This window comes from Anas platyrhynchos, chromosome 2 (genome assembly GCF_047663525.1).
Source record: "Anas platyrhynchos isolate ZD024472 breed Pekin duck chromosome 2, IASCAAS_PekinDuck_T2T, whole genome shotgun sequence".
NCBI classification, from domain to species: Eukaryota; Metazoa; Chordata; class Aves; order Anseriformes; family Anatidae; genus Anas; species Anas platyrhynchos.
In genome coordinates, this window is record NC_092588.1 from 87,602,545 (window position 1) to 87,621,902 (window position 19,358).

Here is a 19,358-nt window from a genome sequence, read left to right on the forward strand (position 1 = left end):
AATAAATAAATCTATTTTTTAATAATTTACTTGGTATTCTTTCTATAAGCAACTCCATTAAAAAAAAAAAAAAAAAAAAAAAAAAAAGTAATGCATTATGGAGGTAGGTATCAAAAATGTGTAAAAGAATTAGTTCCTTGTTCCTTTATTAGGCGCTTTCTGGATTTATAAATTAGAGAGTTGGTAGGGAGTGGATGCATTTTCTCTGCTCTGTGGAGATTTTATTTGTTTTCATTCCTTCTAATATTAAAGAATCTTCTAACAGAGATTCTGTCTGTAATTGTATGGTGATAACCTGAAGTAAAGCACATCACTGTTTTCTTGCTGTTCAGCTTGATTACTGACCTTGCACCTCTTACATCCTCTTACATGCCTAGTACCAAAGCTTACCTATACTGCTTTTTTTTGACAACATGTGAAAGAGTTCTTAATGTAATGTATTAACATAATTGTGGTGCTACACACCACAGCGTTGCTGATACAACAGAAGTTCTTGAATCCCCTAGTAACAAGTTTGTTTAGAAAGAGATCTTTTTCCTTCTTTATATATGTCCTTTACTTAGAATGTAACAACATATATCAGATTAATTTTGCAGAGTGTTGTTCATATAAATGATTTTAGCAATATGATGATTCAGCTGGTGACATAGCTCCTCTATATTAGATAATACACATTCTAATGCACGCTGTCCTGATAGAGAGCAAAATTTCCATACTGACCATATTTCATTTCTTCATGGTATCTTTATCATCAGTGTGTTTCACTCACTTTTTGTGAGTTCTGATAGTGGTCCCACCAGGTACACCCAAAACATAAAATGCTGTGGAATAAGATGCTTGAGGATGCTTTCTGAAGCAGTCTCAAGTTTTCTGAAAGACCAGAGATGAAGATAGGGCTGGAACACAGATCTGAGGTCTATTCAGGGGAGAGGACTACAGTCAGAGCCAGAGACAAAGCTACCTGCAGGGTAGCCCAGAGTCCACTGAGAAAATCCAGTCAAAGAGCCAGGACAGCAGGAGAGAGGACCAGGACCCAGACCAAGGACCCAGAACCACCTATAGCAGTGTTGGGGCAGGGACTGACAGCCCCAAGCTGGGATGAAATGGATTTCTGGACTATACTCTGTCCTCTGGTGAACACTGTCTCTTCCTCAAAATAATTTTCCTAAACTTAAGACAGAAATTTATTGTTTTTGTAGGAAAAAAAAAAAAAAAAAAAAAAAAAAAAAAACACACAAATATAACACACTTTATGTTGTCTCTTGCCATGCTGGCTTGCCTACATTAAAAAGTTGACTGGATGGTCTCCAGAATTAAGAGGTATGTCATATGAGTAGCAACCTCATTAGTTTTAAGTCTGCAAAAGGTAGGCAATTAAGGTAACCTCACTGCATAGGTATGCTAATGGAGTCCAAGAACCAGAGCACTGGCACAGAGTCAGAAAAGTGAAGCATTAGGTCTTGTGCATTTTAAGGCCTTTTATATGCTCCCCTATGTTTTAAGTGCTCCAAATTGATTTCAGTGAGATTTATCATGGAGTGAGGGTCTATAAAATGTAGTTATCTCTACTATAGTGTAGATACCGTCTATTACACTATGACTGTGAGTGGACCTGTACAAATACTTATAGATGCAAAACTGCATGCAGTGAGGCTCTGCCTCCTTGCCTCACCTTGTCTACCCAGGGACCACAGCAACTCCCTTCATTTCCTGGTTTAGCAATTTGAAAGGGTTGACCATAAGATAAGGATCAGACTTTTTCAGTCAGCCAAAGGGGGCAGGTTACAGATTTGGGGGTAAACAAAGCCATCAACAAGGTGATTTTTAAAATATTAAAGTTTGGAACATGCGATATTCTTAAAAAAAAGTAGAAAAGCAAATACTAAACCAAAGTGGAAATGGAGCATTACGTTTTCTGTGACCTGTATACATAGATGTGGGAGACTGGGAGACTTTCAGAGGGAAATAAATTAGAAATTCTGATAGAATTTTTACTTATGATAGCACATGGGGTGCCTGGTTTGCTGCTTATTCATTTACAGATCTAGATGTGCTTTATTTTACACCAAAAAAAAATATAAAATAAAATAAAATATAAAATAAAATAAAATAAAATAAAATAAAATAAAATAAAATAAAATAAAATAAAATAATGAATACTTATTTAAAAATGCATTTATTTAATTAAAATTTCACCTCAGTCCATTGGGTTTAGCAGTGTCCACTTACCTGAAAAAGGATGGAGGTAAGCAGAGGTCAAAACTTAACTATTACATGGAACTTTTCCCATAAGTTAGCTTACATTTTCTTCCGTGTCAAAACAAAAATGTATTAGACACTTGGGGGGGAAATAAATAAATAAATAAATAAATAAATAAATAAATAAATAAATAAGCAATTTCCCAATATATTTGTTGAGTTTTGGCATATAGATTATGATCTCCAGTTCAATAACAAGTTGTTACATTAAGTGAAAGCACAGGAGCTGTATTAGCCCATCCAGCATAAGACTGATTTATAATCTCTTTCTAGCCAGAAACCGCTGAAGTATTTTGCTGGAAATGCAGTCAAGCTGAATACAATTCCACATTTTAAAAATGTGGTTAGTAAGATCTTTGTGTGTTCATGTATTCCACGTTAGTGTTACTGTGCTCTGGTCTGCCATGGAATAAATAGCATTTTCCCTTGAAGAGGAAACTTCTGCGTTCTCTCTCTTTTTCCCAGCAATTTGAGAGTGCTTCCAGCAGTTACCGATACAACAGTGAGGGGTTTTCCTCCCACTTTTCTGAAGTGCCCACCTGATCATTAAGAACAAAGCTCAGAGAAATTGTGTGCTTACTAGACAAGGGATTGCAGTTTCACCTTTGCTGTGATAACTGTTTAAGCAACTGTGAAACCGAAATGCAGAGGCAAAATTAATCCATGCTGTGTGTTCTACCAAAGGGATTTTTCTCTTGTCTACATCCCCAACCCATCATGACTGCAGTATAACCTTGAGCAGTTTAGAGAGATGTGCAAACATGTTCGTACTTTAAGCATAAATGATACCGCTTTGAACTACTTTGATCCACTGATTTCCAAGGGTTCTGTAAATATTAATTACAGTAGTGAGCATACTTCTACATGACAGTCTTCACTGACTTCAGAGAGATCTTGCCCCAAATAAAAAGAGCATATTCAAGTTTATTTCCATTATCTACCAAAGCCAGCAACCTGAGCTTCAACAAATTACAATGTGCTCACCCTCCACAAAAGCAGGGCAACAAAACCTGGGACCAGATTTTAGAAATAGCTCAACATAGTAAACAAGGCCAGAGTTTTAAAGATTTCAGGTATTCCCAATGTCACATTTTGAGTCAAATTATGGAAAATCTCACTGTACATTATGAGCCTTGTAAAGATATAACTGCTCGTGTCAGAACCTAAGTAGTTGCTAAGATCCTCCTTGAAAAAACTTGGCACAGACTTGCACACTTTTCTTGTTTCCTAACCATCAGATTTTTCTGAGCTGTTTCTCAGTCTCTCCTCTTGAGAACTGTACATTAGTATTGCACCGGTCTGTTGAAGCTCAGACCCCAGATACCAGCTTTCCTCTTCTTGTTCCTCTCTGCTCTTTGTGACAGAGAAATTGGGCTGACTTAGCTGAAAGATAGAACTTCTCTGTCTGTAACCTCACTTCCAGTTTTACTTCCAGATTCACAATCTCTACTTAGGAAATGTTTGTCCATCTAGCTTTAATTCTACCTGAAACTGAATTTTCTTTTTGGAAATGCTGGGAACTACTTGTCTTTTTCCTTGAATTTCATAGTGAGCCTAGGTAGCTCCTTGTTTGTCACAGTATTTGGCTGCTCTCAGAAACCTGAGTTTGGATAACTGATTTTTCTCTGGAGCTACCAGAATAGTAATTTAAAACCAATCAACAATCTTTTTTTTTTCCTTTTTTTTTTTTTTTTCTCCTTCCCATTATAAATGGGGGCGGGGGGGAGGGAGGGAGGGAAGAGATTGCAGGGAAGCAAAATGGTAATTTTGCTGATTAGATGAAAGTTCCAGCCCTGAGACCTGAAAGTATGAAGAAAGAGAAACATTAACCAAGACCATAGTAGTCCACATGTATCCATTGACTTTCACAGGAGCTAGCTGGCTAAGTGTGAGGTAAAAGTGATTTTATTTTCCAGCGTGTGTGTTTCTTTTTCCTGAAATGAAAAATATTTAACATTCCTTGTTTAAAGGGGATTGGGGAACCACCACAAGTTGAAAAGGTCTTAAGTTTCACCAGACAGAAAAAAAATGTAATCTGAACCTCCTCACTGCACTGGACTCTCCATCCTTAATGTAATTTGAACAGAAAAAAATCATTTCATTCTGAGCAGGAAGCCATGTTGCATATATGAAATAAAATTAGACTAAAAGTGCTAAGACCTCAAAAAACTTAGAGTGTTATGGATGTTCACCCCTTCTGAAATATTTGCACATTAAAATGATTTAGGAAACCTATATTTTCTATAATCACAGTACTGAATAGTAGATATTTCTTTTTCTTTTCCTTTCTTAATATATATATATATATTAATATCTTCCTTTAGTTAGGTCCAAAGGCAATTATTTAAACTTTTTAAAGCACTGACAACTGAAAAGTAGGATAGGAAATACATGCTTTCACACCAACTTTAGTTATAGAACTGTTTCTGGTGATAAAATTTCCAATGTCAACCTATATCAACTTTCTATATCACGATTCTGATTTTGCAGTAAATGTTGTAGGAATATAGCTGGCAGTCATTCAAAATTTCCTTAAGGAGTAGTCCACCACGAACCTACACATTCAGGCACTGGTTCGTTTTGCCTCACACAAATCCACATTTGAACAGCACATTTTATGTGAATGTGTAAATACGCTTGTGTAGAGAAAAAAAAAATGTTTATGTCTGGTTTAGTAAGTTGGCTCACAAGAATGTTTCACTTAAAAGAAATAAATTAAAATTATTAGACCACATGCACTGGCGATGAATGAAAATTCAACTGCAGCGATCTTGGCAAGTCAGCAAATATCCACCACAATCTGCTAAATGGCCATTTCCCATTTATGTTTTATAGGTCAATGTGACCTATAAGGAACATAGGAGAAGGTAATTTTATTACATAGCAGCCATTCTCCTATGGAACCACTTGGCTTTGCAGATATGCTATCTAACCTTGCAAGACAGAACGTGAGTTTGAGAAGCAGAATAGGAGAATCAGCAGGGGATGAACCAGCTTCAAGAGATCTTAGGTTTCAGTTTAGAGAAATATCCACACTTCAAATATTTGTAACTTAAAAACAATGGGAGTTCCTTTATTTTTCTCAAGAATACTCAGTGGGTGTTAGCTCCCATTTATTTTTACAGGGAGCAAGTTTGTTTCATTTTCTCATGGTGAGCAAAGCCTGGGGTTCTAAGAAATTTCAAAGTAGCAGAGAGTTTATTTTATCCAAGCAATCATGTGATCTAATTATTCTCCTGGAAAAAGAAGAAATTGAGACTTAAATAGAGGTAGAAAGCAATGCTGGGAGAAAAGAAGGAATGCAAAAACTTAAGCAATCAAATATAAATCTGAATAGAGGAAAAACAGAAGCCTTAATATTTGATGTGTTACTTTGATTCTGACCATATCTCACATTCAAACCCCACTTTATATTCAAGTTTCATGACTCAGGCTATTTCTACAACAATATTTCATTTTGTTACTCAAAATATTCTGAATATTATGTATGTTCTCCTGTACCCAAAATACAAAGAGACTAAAGCACAAATGAAACTAAGGATGAAAATTCAGGCCTGCTGCATTTTCTTACTCTAGATGGGCTATACAGTGTTTAGCATTTCTTTCTTGAAATGATTTGCATCTAGATATACTGAAAATATATATTTGCAAATATACGATGATTGTAAATTTATACTTCTGACTTCAAAAAGCACAATCAGCTGTCTCCTGTCTTCAATTTCACCCATGTTCCTGCTTCTAGTCAGAGGAGAGAAAAAGGCGCACCAAAAGAATGATTCAAAAGGTTTAGGAAGATACTTGGAGCCTGCTGAGAAAAAAAACTTAAGTTCCTGACTTTATGTAGAATTCTGATGCTTTCTAGATTGCATAAGACACTTCAGCAAGTGTCACTTTTATAAATGCTTGATATTAGTATATATAATTTAATGAGATGTTACAACTTTGTCCATATATTTATTAATTTATATGTTATCTAAAAGAAAATATCTCCTGTCCTCTAAAATTAGCAGTTTCTCTAAAGCTGCAGAAAATTGCTTAGTACCACAGCCAAAAACCACATCCTGTATGTTTCAGAAGATATGATAGATGACTGTTAATAAACTGCAAAGCAGTGAAAAACAGATTAACCTGCAGCTGCAACAAAGCACTAATGATAACAATTAGAGCCGTAATTGGATGAAACAGGTAAGATACTTGGAAGTGAGATACTGAGAAGTGGGAACAACCATGAACAATTTTTAATCTTGAATGAGATGCTTGCATGTGTCTGATGTTGGTATTGGAAAAACACAGTGAAACATTAAGTTTATAAAGAAAACCATATATTCATCATTTTATCGAGCAACTAGAACTTTAAGAAGTCTAAAATTTGGAAGAACCTGATGTCCAAGCCCCAAGAGCATCCTGAATTTACAATGTGGAAGAAAGAAATGATTAGTCCCTCTTGTGTCTCTACATCTGTAGTACTGAGTAGGTCCCTCCTCACATCATGATGACTGAAAAACAAAACTCACAAAGACCTGGAATTTCACTAGGGTACAACTTCATCGTTGTATACAGGGAAAGAGCAAATTCAGACAAAGAGATCTTCACACATATATAAAGGAATATATATTAAATCTGTCTCTTAAGGTTCTTCTGCAGGAGTGTACAAAGACATGCATGCTTGTCAGCCAGCAAGACACCTGGATGAGAGTTAATGCAGCTTCATGCCTTTTGGCATAGTGATAAAGTACTTCTCAGCAAGGCTTGACGTGCTTTTCAAATTAGAGTTGGCAGAAGCTGGGCATGCAGAGCTTGTTCACTTCCATCTGTGCCTGCCAACACAGGCGCTCTCTTCACAGACACTTCTTTCTACCATCTACTGAAATCAATAAGACTAAAGCATCCTAGAGTACCTGTTGGATTTCAGCACCCAGTCAGAGGCCTCAGCATCCCAGGAGAAACTTTTGAATATAAAAAAAAAGGCAAGTAGCCAGAGGAACAAAGTTTTAAACAGATCATTCCTTTCTATCCAATACCAGCATTGTTCAGTCAAGAGTTTTTGGCAACTAAGCTCTAGATTTGGCAAGCAGGCTTTAACTGACAGCTTCAGCTTACAGGAGCCTCATGTACCTGCCAAAAGCTTTTAGGCAAAGACCTAGATTTTCATTGCTTTAAATGCAATATGTAACTACAAGATTTTACATATACTTTATACATATTGTTTATGTGAATCTGAAAAAGAAAAAAAAAGGAATGGTGTGAGACTCTATTTTCTGGGGTCAGATTGAGACCCCAGAAGACTTTTACTTGTCTTCATTCTCACACTTAGATTGATGAGACACTCCTAAAAATCTTCCCCACACAGACTTTTCTAACCCAGGTCAGAAAACTGCAGAAAACCAGATCTAATATCTAGAAAGTTTTCATATCTGCTTTGTTTCTTCTCCAGAATAAAACACTACTAGAAATATGTTCTCTCCCTCCAAGAAAAAAAAAAAAAAAAAAAAAAAAAGCCAAAGCCAGTCTGAAATGCTCTGAGATTTCACGTAGCAAGAGTGCAAAGATAAAAATGTAAGAAGGAAGAAAAAGGTAAGTCTACTTCACATTACCTGATATTGTATAGACTCACTTTAGGATAGAATAAATCTTGTAGTTAAAAATTAATGAGAACAAAATAGATGACATCTTGTTATCTGTCGACCTTTTGTTATGTTGAAGCATCTTGTTAATTGAAACATCCCGTTATCTGTCGACCCTCAGTCAGGCTGAGACTTGAGATAACTTGAGTCAACCTTCTGTTATGTCTTGTTAACTGAGACATCCCGTTATCTGCCGACCCTCAGTTAGGCCGAAAGCCATCTCAGCTTGGAAAACAACTGATTCATCCTACCTGGCATTTTTTAAGCAAAAGGTGAAAAGTGCATCACGAGGAAGACCTGCGGTCTTCCTCCCAAAGACCACTGCCCACGGCCCGAAGACCCCAGCCCACAATTCTTGGAAGGCTTTACACAAGCGCAAGGACTGATAAGCTAATTAGCATACGAAGGGAGAGTAGGTGGGTTTAGGTAATGAATATGTATAGTCATTAATAGAATATTCATCGTTTTGCTGTATAAATATAAGATGGTTTGTTACTTCGGACCTGCACGATAGGTGGAGAGATCCCCCGTGCATCCAGCGCTGCAATAAAGAATATACCACTTAAGGAAATTTCGGCTTTGATCTTTAAATCATACCTCATCATGATGTGAACAGAAAGTCTGCCTGTACCTTGTCTCACTTGGGGTGAAGAGAATGACAGTTGCTATATGCAGCATATAAGACAGCAAGCTGTGGATGAACTCCTTCTTATCCTGATCAAAAGGTTGAAGACTGGCTAGCAATGACCAGGATACAAGTCTGAGTATTAATGTTCTACTGGCTGTGAGAGGCCCAAAGTATGCAGAGGTTAAAGACTGGAGTCACCCTTTTACTGTGCAGCAAACAGTGCCAAAATACAAGCTAACTGCAAAGCCTAAACCAGCATTGGCACAGCCATACTATTCCCAGGACCTGAGTGGCTGCCTTTATGCAGCCCTGCCTTATACCCTGGAGAGGTGCCTAGAAGGACATGATGAAAGTACCTGAGCTAATTAGCTTGAATTACAATTTAGACTCACTGGTAAAAGTATTCTTACAGCTCTTCTCCAGTCACTGAATCTCTTGCGTTTTCCCCCTTGAATATTACCTGTAGGATTTATGTTTTGGGACTGCTGTTTCTTGAATATGTTAGGGTAATTGGGAGAGGAAGAGAGGAATTTGTTTTTTTGTTGTTGTTTTTTGTTTGTTTGTTTCTCAAAGTGGATTGTCTCAGGTTTGTCATAGGAAAAAAAAAAAAGTGTCTATCTCACCGAAGGCAACGGCATAATGTTATCATACTCTCTTATAGTATCAGTTTTATGATATTATTTTTATATATTTCAAGAAATTTTCCTTCTGCCACAGACTGTGACAAAATGAAAATGTATTCACCTTTCAGTTGTTAGTCTCTAAAATGAAAGAGATTTCTAAAGCTCAGAATTCATAGATTTCAAAGTTCATAATAATAAAGACTAATTCCTGTTACTGCAGAAATAGAATGAACTTTTCACTTTGCAAAAAAGGCTCCAGCTCTATGAGGAACTGTCCAAAAGCTGCAAGTTCCTTAAAAACAGTAGGAAACACAGTAGTTTAGTGCCTAAAATACTAACACAGAAGCAGAAGTAAAATCAGCTGATGCTTATCTATCCCACAAACAGCTCTTGTCACATGGTTATTTCTAGTTTTTTAAGTGAAGAGCAATGCAAATTAGATGTTTGAAGCCATGATTATCCCTTAATCTATTACAAGATAATACACAGACACACACATACCCCGCCACTCTAGCTCTTTTATATTTGCTTAGTTGCTTTAATAAGAGCCAGGTTTGTTTATTTGTTTTGTTTTGTTTGTTTGTTTCTGTTTGTTTGTGTTTTTTTTTTTTTTTAATTATTTTTATTATTATTATTTTACTGGGAAGTGAATTATCTCAAATAATTTTATTTTGTGGTAAAGGTGAATTTCTGGAATATGCAAATGTCAGACACAGACACTTTTCTTATCAGTGCCTTTGCAATGGTAGATTTCTTTACTATTCATATATGTATCTACTGCGCATCCTAAGTAAAGATTTGCACCAGCCTCTACATCTGGCTGATCCTTACCAAAACAAGGTCACTGACCCATGGCAAACGGAAGGTCCCAACACAGCGTACTATAAGTTTTGTACCGGAACAAGCAATAGACTAAGCTTATACAAGTGGCCTTGACCTTCAGTGTAAAAGTTCATTTCTTACGTTGTTAACTACTTAAATATTATGGACTGGTTATTACAGTCCTGGTTATTATTACAGGCCTGGTTTTTCCCTTGATGAGGGAAGGATCACAATCAACCACCTGAGACTGAAATACATGCAGAAGTTTTAAAGGGTATGTCAACAAGTAGAAAACCCAACTCTCACTTTGTTATCTTGGTAGATTCTTCTGGATAACCCAGTCACTCTTGCTTACATTTAGTACAATATCATGTAAATATAATTTGCCTATTGTCTTACTGAACTACTTTGTAGTATGGCTGGGCAAACTTTTCAAGAGAGAGCTGTGCCCACCTGAACACAACAAATAAAAATAATATGCTTCAAACCGAAGTTGAACACTTACCAATTTAACTCCTTCCAGATAAAACCACAGAGACCATGAGGAGGAAAGAGCTTTAACATGCAGTGCAACACAAAGAATCACAGGAATCTTCTCAAGCTACTTAAAATTCTTTCAAAAGAGAAATTCATTTGAAGAGAATACCTCCTGAAATATTTCTAAAGCTTGTCATTTATTTGTTATTATACTCCATACAGTCTTAACTTAGTACAGAAGACCTCTGATAGAAGACTACAAGTATAAACAAGACTATCTTAGATAAAACCAGATAGAGTTTCAGAATACTGTCTTTTTGTCATGGTGAAATGAGAACAAGCTGTCTGCAAAAGAGAAAGATTTCACTTTGGTCTTGTTCAGATAACAGCTGCAAATTGTACGATGCAGCCACACAAAGGGGAAAATATGTAAATAATTGCTAGGCAAGTGTTTATGTCCATGTTAAAGAGAGATTGAACTAGTGCTGCTTCTTTGATTTACTGAAAAATAAAAAATATATTTCACATACAAATATAAATATAGGTTGTTAACATGAAGGAACTGAAGGCTTCTGGTAAGAGACCTTTTTAAATGTCCCGAAGCACTGCAGCACTTAACACCAGAACAGCTAGTAGGAGATTAAGGTAGCATTTTAATCCAAGATGATTTTAAATTGCCTGGCTGAAGCCACTGATGAAGTTCTACAATTCTTCAGACCAACAACAGTAGTGAAGAAAGTAGTCTAAATTTGGTAAATGTGACAAAAAAAAAATCTGCTCTGGGGTGAGAGAAGGAATGATATGACACAATGCAAGTATGCACATAATGATTCTGATTTTAACAACAGACATATATATAGATGTCTGAGTTTATACATTATTACTAAACAACAGTTTCCAAGCAGACTTTTCATTTGGACATAATAAAATCTGAGCAGATATATTACTACTTCCTGCTAACAGAGAATTATATATTATACTTTGGAAGGCAGAACATAAATTGCACAGTGTCACATAATATATGAATTTCAGTGAAGCTGCCATAGTCCACTGGACTAGTGCTTTACATCTCAAATACCTTTTTTTACCAGTATAAGTGCATTGATTACCTGTTTTCCTGAAAGAAGAAAGAGATCTTTCAAAAGAAACAAAACTAGGTTCATAAAACTTTATAGTATTGCATGATAATGGAAGCTGTATTCTCATTTCAGCTATAATGGTATAAGGCCAGAATTATTTCTGTGATTTCAGTACAGTTGTACTGGACTTAATGTGGTATTACTGAGCAAGGAATTTCATAATAAAAGTTTTAGACACAGCCTAAAAAGTTGTTAGATGGAAAAGAACTGAAAGCTACTTGGTTGATCACAGCTTAAAATTAAATAATACTTAAAATTAGAGCTATTACACTTATTCTAATTATGGCAATTACTAGAATTTTGAAAGAATCTAACACTTTTCCTTTTTCCTTTAGCAATCTAACAACTGGTGTCTCAGCTACTGCCAACATAATTACAAGACATCATGAACCTACATGCAATCATTATAGAGTTTATATTTGGCACAAAAAGCATACAGATCTCGTGTTTCTGGTTCCTTTTTTGTCACTGTATTTTATTAATAAATAATATACACAAGCCATCCTTCCATCACGAATCATAAACTAAGACTGGATTAGTGGTTGTAGCTCACTTCATCAGCAAAATGCCCATTGTAAATCCCATTTTAGTCATCTAACTGTGGCCAGTCACTAGCAAATAAGCAGATACACAGAGAGGTAGATGTAGTAACAATGAAAATCACTTCAGCTAAGTTATAAATTACAGCTAATGTATGCATATAGACTATATATAAGGAAAAAAAAAAAAAAAAGTAGATTGATCAAGATTGCAATACAAATATTAATAAAGGCAAAAATGGGTTAATGCCTATGTTAGGCTAATGTTTCACTTATCTCTTCTCCTGCCATGGTGTTTGTTTTAACTGTAAAATGGAGCAACAAACCTTAAAGTACCTGGGAAACAAAAATTAATCTGGGCTCATCATTTTCTATTTAACAAGAGATGAACTTGATACATCTGGCATGATCCAATACAGAGCATTTCTGTGTGAAAATCAAGCCAAATCATTGCCTTTTAGAATCCATGCTTTAACAAGCTATTTCCTCTTCAGAACAGAAGAACTTGTTCAGGCAGTATCAAAGAAATGAACATCCTTGAGCTGCTCTTTTTGGATGCTATGTCAAAAACAGAACCTCTCTCTTTTTGTATTTTCCTAATAGGCTCATTGAAAACTTGCAAAATATTCACAGGTACATTTGCAAGCAGAGAAGGCTGTCAGGATGTTCTGGACTTACTATGAATGGCCAGGCTGTTTGCTAATACAGCAGGGCAGTTGACTCTACCTGCAGATAGACACTACAGGGAATCTAGATCTTGACCCTGAGTCAGCCTGTACAAATTGCCAATTCTGCTGCCATAAAGTCAACAGAAAAATAAAAGGCAATAGCATCTGTTAGGCAACAGATGATTTACAAAACACAGAATCTCTCACAGAGACAACAGTAGTTTTAACAAAAGCATTAAGAATGTCATTGACACACTTCTCTGTCAGAATAAGCATTAAACAGCACCTTAGTCATATTACATTTGAGTACTGCAACTCCTCATAGACTTCAGATTTGTTGTCCATTAAAGAAGAAAATTAGTCATAGATTCATCCTGAGACAATACACTTTAATTCTTACAGAGCAGAGCACATGGCTTGGAAGGTAGCTATCATTGGCCAGATAATGATTTAAATTAATACTTCCTATCATTTCTGGTTCTGAGGTTTCGAGATTCTGAGGTTTCGAGAACGGATTGAAAATATATATTTTTTGGCCTATAATTTATGGCAGTTTTTGGCATTCCTCCTCTTGATTGTGTGAATAGGAAAAAATATGAATGGATAGCTGCTTCTTTGTAAGAGATTGTAAGAGAAAAAGAGATATATGTCTGATTTCCATTCATATTACTGTCTCCCTATCATTTTCAGTGCAGCACCAACAGAATAGATCCAGCCACAGTTTTTCCAAGGAACCTATAAGCTACTTTTTCAGGATTGAGCTACAGGAATTATAAATTATTCTGATGGTCCTCTAATAATCTGATCACTTGGGGGAGTATCTTTAAAACCCTTCTTAGTAAGGGAACTGGCTGTGGTAGGGACTTGTTGCACATTAGTGACAAGACAAGAATGTCTCGCATACACAGAACGTGCAAGGATGGTGTGTTGCACAAGAGCATGCAAGTGATTTCTAGGTGTTTTTATCACTCTGGGAATAGTAAGATGTCTTGCCTGAATTGTATCATGGTGTGTAACTCCAGTGAAGTAGAAGGGGACTTACGTGTTCAAATGTCAGTGGCTATACTGCTGTTGTTCTCTCCAGGCCATTCTTACACATTTCAATGGCACAAAACCACAAAGAATAAATTCTGACATATGGAACAGCCTACTGTGCAGTCTTTCAGAGAAGTCTCTGACCAGTGTAACAAATAGTTGAGACTTTAAATACTTCACTTTGCCTTAGTAGTTAAAAGATAATTCCTCGATTTTTTGGAAAAAAATATAATTGAAATGAATATTTTATTATTCCAATAAACATAAGTTAATCACAAGATATAGAACAGCCAAAAAGTGTTCTAGTTAAGTTGAAAAAAATTTCAGTATTTTCAGACATCTTAATATTTAATTAGATGATGCAAACTGGTACCTCAGACTTAAAAATATTAAAAAAAAAAAAAAAAAGCAAAACAGAATGCATTATCCTTCTTTAGTCCAAAAGACTTGTATGTTGAAGTCTGCCAAATATGCTCCTATGGTAATGTAACACTTAGTTTTTGTTTACATATTTCCCATAAAAAATAAAGAATCCTGTACATTAATGTAGTCCCAAATTGTGGTATTTTTTATTTGTTATTTTAGCATTTTCTTGTGGATGCTGTCTTCTATTCCCCCTAGAGAGGGATGACCCCCACAATGATGTCCACACCTATCTTTCCTTTCTATGGATGTCCTGCTGAAACCACGTTTGAGATTTGACTACACTCTTCTATGACATATGTTTTTGAACAGTGTAACTCTTTTAATGAAAACCACATCAAACAGTAATTGTAGTTCAAAAAGTAAGCCAACATCTATCCACTCTCTAAAAGAAGAAATAAGTTTTTGTATTTTTGCAAATTGTTTTTTCATATTGGATCTCACACACACATACACAAAGGAAAAAAAAAAAGAGAGAGAGAGATTATCTAGACTGATTTTCCTAATAAGAAAAATGTGAAAGTAAAGTTATTCAGGGAAATGCCCATTAACAGCTGTGTTGTTTGTCTAAGAACCTCAGAATTTAGCCTATTAATGGTAGAGGTCATGCTAGGATGCTAGGAAAGAATTATATGAAGAGATATCATGAAATTTTAACCACTTACAACTTAAGGCAGACCTAATGTAAAATATAAGTAATTCCACTAAAATTATGACATTATACCTGCATTAAACTTGGTTAAAATGGAACAGTCAGATCCTTATCTTGGTGATAGATCTCTCTCCACTGGAGATTATTGACATTTCGCTAACATTCATGTTTTTTTCTACAGTAATGTTATCTCTGGTAAAACTGTGAGAGTCATTGTTATAGCAACAGGTCTTAATGCTATAAATCACTACTATAACTGACACTAGTGATACTGGTGTCTAAGAAGGCAAGACAACATTTTCAGGAAAAGTGGAGTTCCAATACATGAAATGACTTAAAGTAATATTCAATTAAATAAAAAAAGAAGAAAAAAAAAAAAAAAAACGGGAAGGGAAGGGAAGGGAAGGGAAGGGAAGGGAAGGGAAGGGAAGGGAAGGGAAGGGAAGGGAAGGGAAGGGAAGGGAAGGGAAGGGAAGGGAAGGGAAGGGAAGGGAAGGGAAGGGAAGGGAAAAGTGACTATGTGACTCTTTTTCTCCACCATGTGAGCTTTGGTCAAAGGCATCTATCTGAGTTTTTCGAACAGCAAGTTGTCCTTGTGAAAATTGCTTCTCAAGGAAATTGAATGCATTTTCCAGACTTTTTTTTTGGCAAACAAACCACACATAGGGAATGTCTGGAGACTAGGCTGAGTTCCTTAACAAAAAGAAACCAGAAATCTTCAAGAAAGCAATGTCTGCCACTTTTCTACAAAAAGGACAGTGGCATTTTCAAATGTACCCCAGAGCTGGGGAACGTGATTTACACAAGTTAGCACTCATTTGAAGAAAGGAAGAAAGGAAAACTGACTGAGTTTGCTGGCTCTGATAAACTCAGACCAAAACAGGAAAAAAAAATAAAAAATAAGAATAAAAAGGATGAAGAATACAGATTACTGTAATTGAACAGTCTATGTTAAATGCATAAACAGAGATGATAAAGCAAGAGAAAGTTATGTGCAGTAATACAGATCTTGATGATAAATAGCAGCTTATTTGAGTTTTATTTCTACTGCCTACAGAGGAATTTTTATAATAATTTAAACTTCACTGTTGACTCAATACTTTTAGCTAAGACATTTAACCTCTTATGACATATTCCCATCATTGGTATCATTCTTTGATAAGTGACATTACAAAGAATAAGAGAATGTGTGAGATTCATTGTGCAGCCTGTGGTCTAAACCCAAACATTGTTTGAAATACTTCTAGCTGAGAAATTGAGGTTTCTAGAGCCATGTGCAGTCTGTCCTTTAAAAAAATACATGGATGAAGGCTGATCTGATGATTGATGCCTTTATGACAATTTGTGTGTTACCCTTAATGTGCTACTGAGCACATTACTACTCTTATCTAAGAGAATTTTCATTTGACAGAAAGCTTTCGAATCTGGTGTTGATTACAACACCTTATCTAATATTGGAAAAGACTTCTAAATAAAAGATCTTAATTAAAGAGGCTTTTTATTGCACAAATTTAACAATGAAGCAGATACAAACCTGTAACTCTAACAGTGTAGGACTTAATGAAATTCAGTCACAGGAAAGGATGAAAGAGAACATAAAAGAGCCCATTCTTCTATCTATTTTCTTATAGCAAGCATAAGGGAATGAGCGTCTTACTGTACTAAGTGAGAGAAGGTTGGATGGCAAGCAGCTTCCTGGAATTTCACTAGAGACAAGGAATCAAAAAATGAGCTGCTAAGCAACTTTACAGAGTAGTAGTGAGTATAAAAAGATCCATGAAGACAAAGATAAGCTTCAACGAAATATTTCATTTCCAACTTTCTCGCTAAAAGTTTTGTGCTACCAGTAATATGGATGAAGAAAATATGCCTTTGTTATAAATAAATAAATAAATAAAACATTTAATTCCTTAATGCTTTTCACATGAAAGCAGAATTATTCTCAAGGAGCATTTGTACCCATACAAGTGGAACTTCTCTTGCTTCTTCAGTCAACCTACAGTTGTAACATATAAAGTACCAATCTGTAATTATATTCCTAACATTTTTAATCATTTTAGTAGGCCAGTAAGGGTCACAAATAAGCATTTTCCAAACATAATTTTAACAGTAGATTACAAGTAGAATTCCTTGCCTTTTTATGAATTCCTTTTCATTGTGTTCCAGTGCTGTGCTAAATCTCCTGGTACCTGCTTTTATGTTAGCTGAATGATTCATTTAATCATTGCAGCTAAATTTTCTTTCAAGACATCCTTCTCTGACATTGCTCCAAGATAAAATGTGTCGGAGGCTGACACATGCTATAGCAAATCTCTCAAAAATTATTCAAACATCAGCTGCCCAGAACTTCGCAAGCACTTAAAACTTACTCACCAGTTTCTCCACATGTGCCTATGGCAATTCACTCCTTCTGTTCCTTTTCCTATAAACAATACATCCCACTTTCCATTGTATTACACAAATATTTCTCAGTGGCCAGAGATATATTGCAACTTTCTGTTTAGAACAGTGGCTGGAACATTAGCATACCAGAGTTCATTCTATCACCTGCTCCACAAAACAAGATGAAGATATTCCTTTACAAGGAGCATATTGTTAAGAACACTTACATACCTATTTACCTTTGCGTACTATAAGCCATCCCATTGACTTGTCTAGTGTTCACATGTGTCAAATCAAGCATATGTTTAAATTCTTACAAGGTCAGAGCTTAAAGATGAGTTTAGGCAGAGTCAGAATGATCTCCAGCTGTAACAAGGGTGGTAGAACAGATTTGTATCTATTCCTCAGTTGTCCCTGTTCTTGATTCAGTGTCATAAAACATGCATGTTTGTAAACTGTAAGTCTAAGCCAAAAGAAAAAAAAAAATGTGAGAATTCTGCTAGCTTCATTGGATGCAATATTTAGGCTTTCCATAGGAGTTACTCTGCACAGAAAAATATAATTTATATTACTTTGTGGAACAACCATTCATATATTTATGTATTTTAATATATAAATCTCAATAATAAGATATAGCTGTGTGCAGAAAGGTAACATAGAGAAACAATTGCTTGAAAACAATTTAAAAATGTCTCTAACAATATTTCTAAGCTTTTAAGAAATCTGCATATCCCTGTGTCATTTCAAAACTGTTATGAATCAATTACTATTCTCTTTCACTTAGGTCATTTTAATTCCAAACACTTTTAACATCTCTCCTATTGTGGGAATTCAGCATCTTGGGGAAAAAAAATAGAGTCTGGAGCTTTTTGCTTTAAGCTTTGATTTTCAGTGTTTTGCTACACACATACACAAACACACTGCTATTTGTCTTGCGTATTTGTGTATTACAACATATGAAAATTCTCACTTAACTGCCACATAAATCCAACATTTGACACTTAAGTGCCATTATAAATCACATTGTCATTTCAGAGTTATTCATACACATTGTGATCCAAAATGCAGAAGAAAATGATTCTGTGGGAGATATGCTATTTCCACAGTTCTGAGAGACCATGACTACAGGAAGAAGGAAAAGAGAGTAGAATATAAATTTAAATATGTGTCCGTAAATGAGGGCTAGCAGACAGAAAAGAGCATGAACCAAATTCTTCAGCTGAAAGTACGGCACTACAAGCTCCTTGTAACAGTTATGCTTGTGTCCTTTTTGAGGGGCCCCAATGGAAGAATATACACATTTTAATCTTTTGTTTTGTAGATAATTGTGTGTGCTAGCTAACAAATAAGAAATAGATGTAGATGATCCTTAAAAAGTAGATTCAACAGAGGAAAATAGATTATAATTAGGAAGAGATCTAAACCATTAAACTTTCTCCAGCCCATTTCTGCAGATGTCTCATAATTAAAAAAAAAAAAAAAAAGAACATGAGCTTCAAAAGCTTTGATGGGAATTCCTTGTCTATCAGGGCTTTAGTCTCAGATTAGACAAATCTCTGGGCCAGCTGTCCAGCTGCTACAAATCCATGGAATTACCCTGATTTAAACTAGTTTATGAGATGGCCAACTCTTAAATGTACAGCTCAGTTCCTTTTACCCAGATCATTTTTTTCTTTTCTTTTTTTCTTCTTTTTAGAAAACCTTTTTGAAAAACAAGCTGTGTATAAATATTAGGGTGAAATGTGATTTATAAGTTCAAAGTACTGTTATAATCCACCTTCACCACCACCACCACCCCCCAAACAGCCAGATGCAAAATCTCAACTCTGCTGAGCAGTTCATAAGTTTATGTTCAGGATAATGGTGTTAGGTTACTTGTATATATGGAGATATTTATGTTTCCACAAATCAGAGATAGGTAATATTATTTGGTCATCTAGCACTGTCATCCAAAATGATTTCTTCTGTATATTTTCTAGTTCTCCATCAGTCTATCTTTCAATATCTGAAGCAACAGGTTTCTATATCTTTGTAATTTGTGTCTCTTGCTTTAGTGTCCCACCTTATTTTTGTGAATGGCATGTTAT